Source organism: Pteropus medius, unplaced genomic scaffold (genome assembly GCF_902729225.1).
Source record: "Pteropus medius unplaced genomic scaffold, Ma_sr-lr_union100, whole genome shotgun sequence".
Taxonomy (NCBI): domain Eukaryota; kingdom Metazoa; phylum Chordata; class Mammalia; order Chiroptera; family Pteropodidae; genus Pteropus; species Pteropus medius.
Window position 1 is genome coordinate 23,630,532 of NW_024354875.1, and position 9,711 is coordinate 23,640,242.

The following is a 9,711-nucleotide window of genomic DNA, read 5'->3' on the forward strand; positions in this document are numbered from 1 at the left end:
GATGGATGGGGAGATGTCAAATGGGAGGCTCTCCTGTTATGGGGAATTTTAAAGTGGATATTCTTGAGGCAGAGAACTTTGGAGGTTGAAGTACATGGTCACATGAGTATCAGAATGAGAAAGAAGATGAGAGAAGTGGCAAATTCGTTGATTAAGATACTAAAGGGTAAGTATCAGGAAAGTACTGGAATGGTACATGAGGATGCTCACACACACTGAGGAAGACTGAGGTCCCGTGAAACAAGGAAGAGCGCTTTAGAGCTCAACAGATTATGGCAGAGATTTCTCAACTACATTATTTTGCCAATCAATTCTAAAAACAAGTGGTAGAGTTGTCTCCAGGTGAATATTTGCTTGGCCTGGCCTTGTAATGAATTCTTAGTTATCTTTTATAGTTGACATCATTTCAGTGTTCATAGCACACCCACGCCATGCTCCAAAAAACATGAAGCTATCAAAGCCCAGTTCTCAGCAGCTTCCTCCTCATTCTCAGGTGTAACATGCCTTCTGGGATAACTCCAGTGAGCTGCCTTTTCTCTGGGAGGGCTGGAGAGAGGGAAAAACAAAGTTTTTTTTTTTTTTCTTCTGCTTCCTGTGGGATCATCCCAAGGGGGTGGAAGAATGGGAGGGACTGTGTATCCATATTTCAGTGCTTGTTAGAAAACATACCTTGGCTTTTGACTCAAGGTGCTAATTTATGTATTTTACACATTTGCACTTCCAGCCCCAGGGTTCTTAACTATAAGTACATATGCATGTAAAAGACCATTAAGATAAGTGACTGAAATCTCTAGGGGAGTCTATTCTCTTCCTATTCCACTTCTAGTGTGTTAGGTAAAGTTGTATTTGAAGGAGGCCTTCAGGAAAAGCAGTAATCTTCATGATTCAGCTAGGGCTTATGATACCTCATTTACCACATTGAAAAAAAATGAAACTTGCCTATGTCTACCTCAAAAGTCTTAAAATTTATTTAAACAAGATCAGTTTCTTCTTTTTCTATGAGAATAGGTAAAATATTGGCATTTAATATTCCTAGTTTAAGTAATTGGCAACACATACAAAAATAACCAAGCAGTTGAAGTGCTTGTATTGATAATTCAAGTTTCAAAAAAGGGTTCTAAGAAGGTATTTTAATATTTATGTGGTCCAGACTGACTGTCTCGATTAAACACATTCATTCGATAATTGCATAACTTTCCACTTTTCTTTTCTGGTGAAATCATATATAATATGTCCAAAATGGCTAGAAGGAATCATGGGATTTATGCATACAAATACAGCATTGCTTTTCAAAAAGGACAGAATATGTTCAAGAACTTTTTATATTCTGGGTAAGCTTTGAGTAGTATATGTTACATGCGCAGAAAATAATTCATTATGAGCATATCTCCTGGTGTATGCCAAACTAAATGACCCTTTGATACCGATGTTATGCCCATTCATACTAGTGGGAGTTACAGATACCAAGAGGACCAAAAGTTAATGCCAAGAATGCATGAAATGGCCTCCATGGATCATAATGGCACAATTGTCTGATGGAACAAAATGGAAAAGAACTGGAGGATGGGAAAAGGGTATGGTGTTTGCAAAAATGAAAAACTTTATTCATGGATTCAAATTTATGCTTAAAATGAAGTGGATGTGATATATTATTCTCAGTTTTCAGGCAAGAGTTAGAAACCAGAAAAACAAAGATGGAACTTTCAGAGTAATCTGGCAAATTCTCCTGGATCTTTCTTTGCTCCCACGTCAAATATACTCCTTATCACCAGTTCTATCTTTCTTCCCTAAAAGATGGCAGAATATTTTCTCTCTCTTTTTTAAAACAGTGCTTTTGAAAAATTTCCTTCACATCCTTTTTAGGAATTCATGCCACCAATCCTCACATTGCTTTGTAAATCTGCCATTTCCTCCCACATGTCTGGAAGAGCCTGTTGGTAGAGTTCATTATCATAAAAAAACCCAACTTGACTAAGACAGCAGGGGAAAAAATTCTTTTCCAAGGGATAATCCAAAACTTTTTTTTGTCTTCCCATCAGACTATTGATTATATTTTAATTCTGTTCCTTAACCATAATTAAAACTGCCTTTGATTTCCTTTATGAACACTGAAAAACAATACGCAGCTTTAAAATTATTATGAGTATGTAAATACTGATCACTTAAAGGCTTCCCAATAGTACAATTTCATGACTTTGGTGCCATTCTGAGGACAGCTTCTTGTGTTAAGTTCAGGTAAAGGTGCCTTTTTTATGCCAGCAATTACTTAAAATTATTCTATGGGTTAGTTTGTTTCAGAATGTCTAGTTCAGACAGTTTTCTTCTGGTGCTTTCCCCACTATATATCTAAAAAAATCTCTTTATTACTCTTTATTACTTGGAGTTAATTTTATTCTTCCTTGTGGCTCCTGACTTTATGCTTTAATTTGACTAGTTTTTTTCATTTGTAGACTATTACTTTCATACTTACCCCCACATCCCAGTCTTACTGTAGAGCTCCTTCTTGGAATTCTTTTAGTTTAATAGTATTACAATTTGAACTGCTTGATTTTTAGACTTCATGTCATTCTAGAAATTTCTTTTATTGTGCTCCTAAATTGGATGGAGCTATTCTCATATCCTACATCTTCCTTTTGATTACTTTGTATCTTTGTTTTGCTACAGTACATTTTCAAGCAACTGCCTATGTAAAGATTAATGTGATGCAAATGTTCTGAGACATTACAAATTTGAAAATGTATTTATTCTGCTCTCACTTTTGATTGAGAGCTTGGCTGAGTGTTGAATTCTAGGTTGCAAAAAAAAAAAAAATTCCTGTAAAACTTTCATAATATGATAAAATAAATTTATAGAAATCCCACAGCTGGTATCTACTCAGTAGTGAAAAACTGAAAGCTTTCTTCCTAAAACCAGGAATAAGACAACATTGTCTGCTTTCATCATTTTTATTCAACTTTGTACTGGAAGTTTTAGCTAGAGCATTTAGGCAAGAAGATGAAATAAAAGACATCAAGATGGCAAAGGAAGAAGTAAAACTATTCGCAGATGACATGATTTTATATATAGAAAATCCTAAAGAATTCTTTTAAACTATTAGCATTAATAAATGAATTCAGCAAAGTTGCAGGATACATGATCACACAAAATCCAGTTTTATTTCTATACACTAGCGACGAACAATCCAAAAATAATTAAGACTACAATTACATATATAATAGAGTCCAAAAGAATCAAATACTTAGGAACAAATTCAACCGAAGGTGAAAGATTTGTACACTGAAAACTACAAAACATTGCTGAAAGAAATTAAAGACGATCCAAATAAATGGAATTACATAACATGGTCAGGGATTGGCAGACTTAATATTGTTAGAATGGCAATACTACTTAAAGAAATCTATAGATTTATTGCAATGCCTATCAAAACTCCAAGAGCCTTTTTTTTTTCAGGAGTGGAAAAGCCAACACTCAAATTCATATGGAATTTCAAGAAGCCCTAAATAGCCAAAATAATATTGAAAAAGAAGAACAAAATTGGAGGACTCACACTTCTTGATTTAAAATCTTATTATGAATTATAGTAATCAAAACAGTGTGATATTGGCATAGGGTAACATATAGATCAGTGGAATGGAATTTTAAGTCTAAAAATAAATCCATGGATCTACAGTCAATTGATGTGGACAAAGGTGCCAAGACCATTTAATGAGAAAGAATAGTTTCTTCAACAAATGATCTTAGGACAACTGGATATCCATCTGCAAAAGAATGAAGTTGGACCCTTACCTCACTCCATGAACACAAAATAATTTAAATACCTATATTTAAGAGCTAAAGCTATAAAACTATTAGAAGAAAACTTAGGGAGAATCTTTATGACCTCAGTTTTAGCAATAGTTTTCTTAGGTATCACTCCAAAAACACAAGTAACAAAAGAAAAAAATAGATAAATTGGTTTTCATTGAAATTAAGTGAAAAGACAACTTAAGAAATGGAAAAAAATTATTTGCAAACTGTATATCTGATAAGGATCTAGTATTCAGAATATAGAAAAAACTCTTATACTCAACAACAGAAGATAAAAACCCAATTTTAAAATGGGCAAATGATTTGAATAGACATTTTCCAAAGATGGTATAAGCAGTGGCTAACTGCATAAAAAGATGACCAATGTCATCAGTCATCAGAGAAGTATAGATCAAAATCAAAACTACAATGAAATACCACTTCACACCCACTAAGATGGTCACTGGGGGAAGGATGGGAAATAAGTTTTGGCAAAGATGTGGAGAAATTATAAACTTCAAACATTGCTATGGTAATTTTTATGTTACCACAATGAGAAAAAAAATAAGATAGCAGAGGAGGCTAAAGTAGGCAGGCACCTGAGCTGGTTAATTTTGTCAACTTGGCTAGAATATAATACCCAGTTAATTTAATAAAAAACTAATCCATGTATTCCTGTGAAGGTATTTTGTAGATGTCCTTAATATTTACAGTTGGTTGACTTTAAGTAAAGGCGATTACCCTTGATAATGTGAATGGGCCTCATCTAGTCAGTGAATGGCCTTAAGAGCAAAAAAGAAATTCTGCCTTAAAGCTGGAGCATCAATTCCTGCCTGATTTTTCCAGCCTGCTTGCCTGTTCTACAAATTTCAGACTTACCATCCTCCATAGCTACATTGTTAATTCTTTCAAATATGTCTGTTTCTCTTTTCCTCCCTCTCTCCTTTTCCCCTCCTCTCATTTTTATGAGAAAAAAAAGAAATTCTCTTAAAATATTGAAGCATTCTTCCAAATCTTTGAGTTGCTAAAGAAAATTCTGATTAAGTCTGATAACCGTTCTTTTGTAGACGATACTCTAGTTTTTCCTAGATAATCAACTCAATTTCTTCAGTGAAGAACCCTCAAATTAGTTTGCTTTGCATTAAATGCCTCAAAGCAAGCACTTCTACAGGAGAGAAGAATGTAGGGTGAGTTAATTGTTAAGTGTGTTCATCTAGAAATATTCCTCATTTTTCAGCCACAGTCTTCATCCCCCACCCTGGGTCCGAATCTCTCCTGGGTTCCTCAGATGCACTTCCTTCCACATGTGCTCTGAAGCGGGGCTCCCTTTTTTTGTCTTCATCAATACCCATTTTTCCAACATCTTTTTGTCTTCTAGAAATCTCTTGTGTAGCAGCAATCTCTTGTGAGAGAAAATCTCTTTCGACTCCCACCCCCATCCCTCCACCCTCGCCCCCCAACCTTTTCTCTTTCTTCTTGTGGGATTATACTTATTTTAAAAAATTCATTCTTATTTTAATTTCACCTCAGGATAGTGAATTGTAAAACACACAGACTCAGTCACTATTTTAAATGAAAAGCCTCAATTTTCTAAAAAAGGTTTTTCAGTCTGAATTCTGGGTTAATTCCTAAACTGAAAATATACAATTGAATTTCTCCATTTGTTCCATTTTTCTAAAAGAGTGGTGCCATTTAATTTTCTTCTTTAAAAAGCAACTAATTTTTCATCATTAATTAAAAATCCAATTTATCGTAGATAAATTGGAAAATAAGAAAAATCACAAAAAAGAAAAATCAATCACAATCCCATTGCACCAAGGTTATTGCTAACTTCTACATTTTTTTTCTCTTTGAAATCATTTTCCAGTTGTGTTTTTACCCATTTTATAAACTCTGCAACTTTAAAGCCCAGTATACAAGATGACAAAGACAGAATTCCCCCATAACAGGTGGAAAGAGGATAGAGACACATTTGTCGATTTTTATCTCTTCATACTAGATATTATTATAAACCAGGCAGTGATGATTATCTTTGTAGCCAAAGCTTCGTCAATATTTTTAATTAATTTTCTTAGGACAAATTTTCAAGAAGTTGAGATAAAAGAGGCAAGAATACTTCTAAAAGGCTCTCTATACATATTGCCAAACTGCTCTCTGGATTGGTTGTCCAATTTAAGCACGACCAGTAATACTCGATAATATGCTTTGCTCCACATATTTCTCAACACAGGCTATTACTATTTAAAATTTTTTTCTTGTAATTTAATAGGTAATAAGTACAATCACTTTTTAAATTTCTGTTTAAAATTACTAGTAATTTTAATATTTTATACATTTATTGGATATCTGTATTATTTTTTCTTTATTTTAGCAAATTGCTCATTTTTGTGGAAAGTGTTCACTCTTTTTTTGCTAATTTTTTCAACCTTTCCTCAGATTTTTATTGAGAACCTAACATGTGCCAGGCACTGTTCTAACTATTGGGGATACAGGAGTAAACATAGTATAAACCTTGCCCTTCTAGAGCTTATATTTTAATGGGGGACCAATAGATAATAAATATATGAATAAACTATACGGTAGGTCAGATGGTAATAAGTGCCATGGAGAAAAATAAAGCGGATGAAGATAAATGTGTTTGTAATAGGGTCCTCTGAGGATCTATCTACCAAAAAGGCAATATTTGAGCAGACATATGAAGGAGGTCAGAGAGTAAGAGCTTATCTGGGGTAAGAGCTTCCAGGCAGAGGGATTATTAAGTGCAATGACTCTTGAGGTGGAAGTGTGCCTCTCATATCTGAGGAACTGCAAATAGGCCAGGATGACTGAAACTGAGCAAGTAAAGAGAGAGTGAGAAAAAAAGTTCAGAGAAGTTGGGGTATGTGTGTGGGGGGTGGGGCAGATCATGTAAACGCTTAGAGAACAGATCATTTGGTTTTTACTCTCAGGAAACAACAAGTTATTGGTGGGATATGAGGAGAAGAATGACATGCTATAATTTATGTTTTTAAAAGATCTCTCTAGTAGCTGCGTGAAAAATGAGCCACAGGGTGCAAGGGCAGAAACAGAGAAACTAATTAGGAGATTACTCAATAATCAAACAGACAGATGATAGAAGCTAGAACCACGGTCGTTATTGAAAAAGCAATAAGCAGTCAGGTTATGCATATATTTTTGCATCTATATTCAAGAATGAGAGTTATCTATCCATCCACCCACCTGCTTGCCCATCAGTCCATCCATCCATCTATCCATCTAGCCAGCCAGCACCAATTCCCACTGTGAGGTTTAGATTTCAGAATTTGGATTTGGAAAATGTCCATACTTTTTAGTGCTCCAAAATGGTTCATGTAGCATGGAAATTATGTTCCTTGAGGTTCAAAAAAACCTACTCATGGGACTATCTGGACCTTATGCTTTTCTTGTAGATAAGATTTTGATAGCTTTGCATATATCTTCCATGTTAGTGGTCAGTTCAGGTCCTCTCTTCCTGAGTCAATATTGATCATTTACATTTTTCTAGAAAGTAAATTTTTTGAGATTTAAAAATATTCCTTTGTGTTGTATTAGTATATTATAATTTTAAAAATCTCTGTATGTTCGTGGCTATATTCTCTTATTATTATTGTTATTATTGTATTTGTATCTTTTCTGTTTTTCAATTTATTAGACCAAGTAGTAGGTTGTCTTTTTTGTCGTATATTTTTCTCCAAGGAATAAGCCATTTTTAAGTTTGTCTGTTTACTTTTTTTCTGTTTGTCAGGTCATTTTCATTTCCTTAAATTTGTTTTCTTTTTTCCTGCTTTTCTTTTATTCGTTTTATTGCTATCTTCTGATTTCTTAAATTAAGGATTTAGTTTATTTTTTCTTGTATTCTGAAGTTGCCTCAGATAAATACTTTAGCTATGTCCCACCTGTATTTCTATGTCAAGTTCTCATTATTGCTCTTTCTTTAGTACTTTATATTTTCATATTTGTCCCAACAGCTAGTTATTAGTGGTTTCTTTTTACATTCCAAAATGTTTGTTTTTCAGTTAACATTTTCTAGTTATAAAGATGTGTGGTCAGAGAATATGTCTTGTGTGATTTCTGTTTTGTTGAAATTCACTGAGGTTTTCTTTAGAATTAATGCACAATCATTTTTATAAAGTTTCCACAGATCTTTAAAATAGAAAATGTATTGTTGTTCAATATAGAGTTCAATTTGTAGTTACTAAATCAACCTCATTAATTACATTATTCATCACTTCAACTTTACAATTTTTTTATTAATATGTCAATAAGTAAGACAGATATTTGTCATCCACATTTACTGTGTCATTTACCTTTTTTTACTACATATATTTATTTGACAGATATAGTTACATAATTGTTAATACCTTTGGTGATTGTACCCTTCATTAACATAAAATGTCCCTTTATTATTATGTAATTATCTCATTTAATGTATTTTTTGCCTTGAAATCTACTTTGACTGATATTAATATTATAATCACTGCTTTCTTTTTGTTTGAATTTTTTTGATATAGTTTCACATGTGTAAAGACTCCATCATTTGGCTGTACCATATAAATTTAGCTTTATTAAGAATCAGTTGAGATAAGCCAATATTGATAATTTAAATTTTTTCTTAAAAACCATGTTACATTATTTACATATTCTACCTATTTTACATTTTCATAATTATTTTATAAAATTTATATAAATTCATATAGTTGATCTCAAAAATGTAGATTTGGAATGGAAAATAAATAATATATGAAAACAAGAGTATGTTTTAAAATTGGGCATCATAAAATATAATTTTAGTAATGGGAAATTATAAAAGCTGATTTCAATTTAGTTTTTGTGTGGATTTTAGAAACATGTTCTATGACAAAAACTTTTGGTAAATAAAATAATAACTACAAATAATAACATAAGTGGTGTGGATGACAATATTAGGGGATTGTATATCTGTAGTTAATTATTAGGTGTTATAAAAACATTTAAAGAGATCAAGGTTCTCTATTATGATTGTGTTGCTTATTCTGTTTATTTTCTGATACTCCTTCACTCAGATCCATAGTTTGCCCTTCCCTGTCCTATGACTTGGGAGACTGAGCCTCTGCATACTCCTTCATCCACTTTCCTTTGTCGACAGGCTTCTGGTAGAGCTCAGCAAATGGAAGGCATACACAGGAGAGTTTGGAGAAGAGGAGAATAAGGTTGGAATATTTTTTCCCCCATTGAGCAGTCCCTTCCTTCTTGGCTTCAGCTCTTGCTGGGCCCCAGTAATATCGTTTCGTCCCCTTTCTTTTCAGGCCTACAGGTGGTAATGGCACTAATCTCTGGGTGCCTCAACAATGTCTATTGTTCCCTTTAACCCTGTCCTCACCTCTGTAAACTGTATCTTCCGGTGAATCATCTAGGTGGAATTCTCTTTTCTCCCAGGATCCTGACTGATTTAGTGCAGTATAAACCAGAGTTCTTTTTTTATAAGCAACAGAAAACAACATGGCCCTTCGAAAAAAAAAAAAAAGAAGGTAGAAGAGGAGAAAGAGGGTTGGAAGAATATCAGGGTGCAGAGAATAAATGGAAAGCTTGAGAATTAGGCTTAAAGAGTGGGCAAGAGCCAAAGCAGCGTCTGAGAGCTAGGCAACAGAAGCCATGATTAAGGTCACACTGCGGAAATGACCTGGCTCACTCACTTCTGCTCTTGAGGTGTCTTAAACCTTCTCAAAATAATTTTATTCCTGACTCAGCATTCAAAGTCCAGAGAGGCCAGTCTCATGCCTGTTCCCTGGCTGTGATGAGGAGGGGGATGGGGATCTCCATCATTCGGCTCACATTTGGAAATGTGAGGAGTCCTTAAGAAAATTAAGCAGATAGGAAGTAGGGATGGATACTGAACAGACAAATGACCAATGTCCACTGCAGATACTA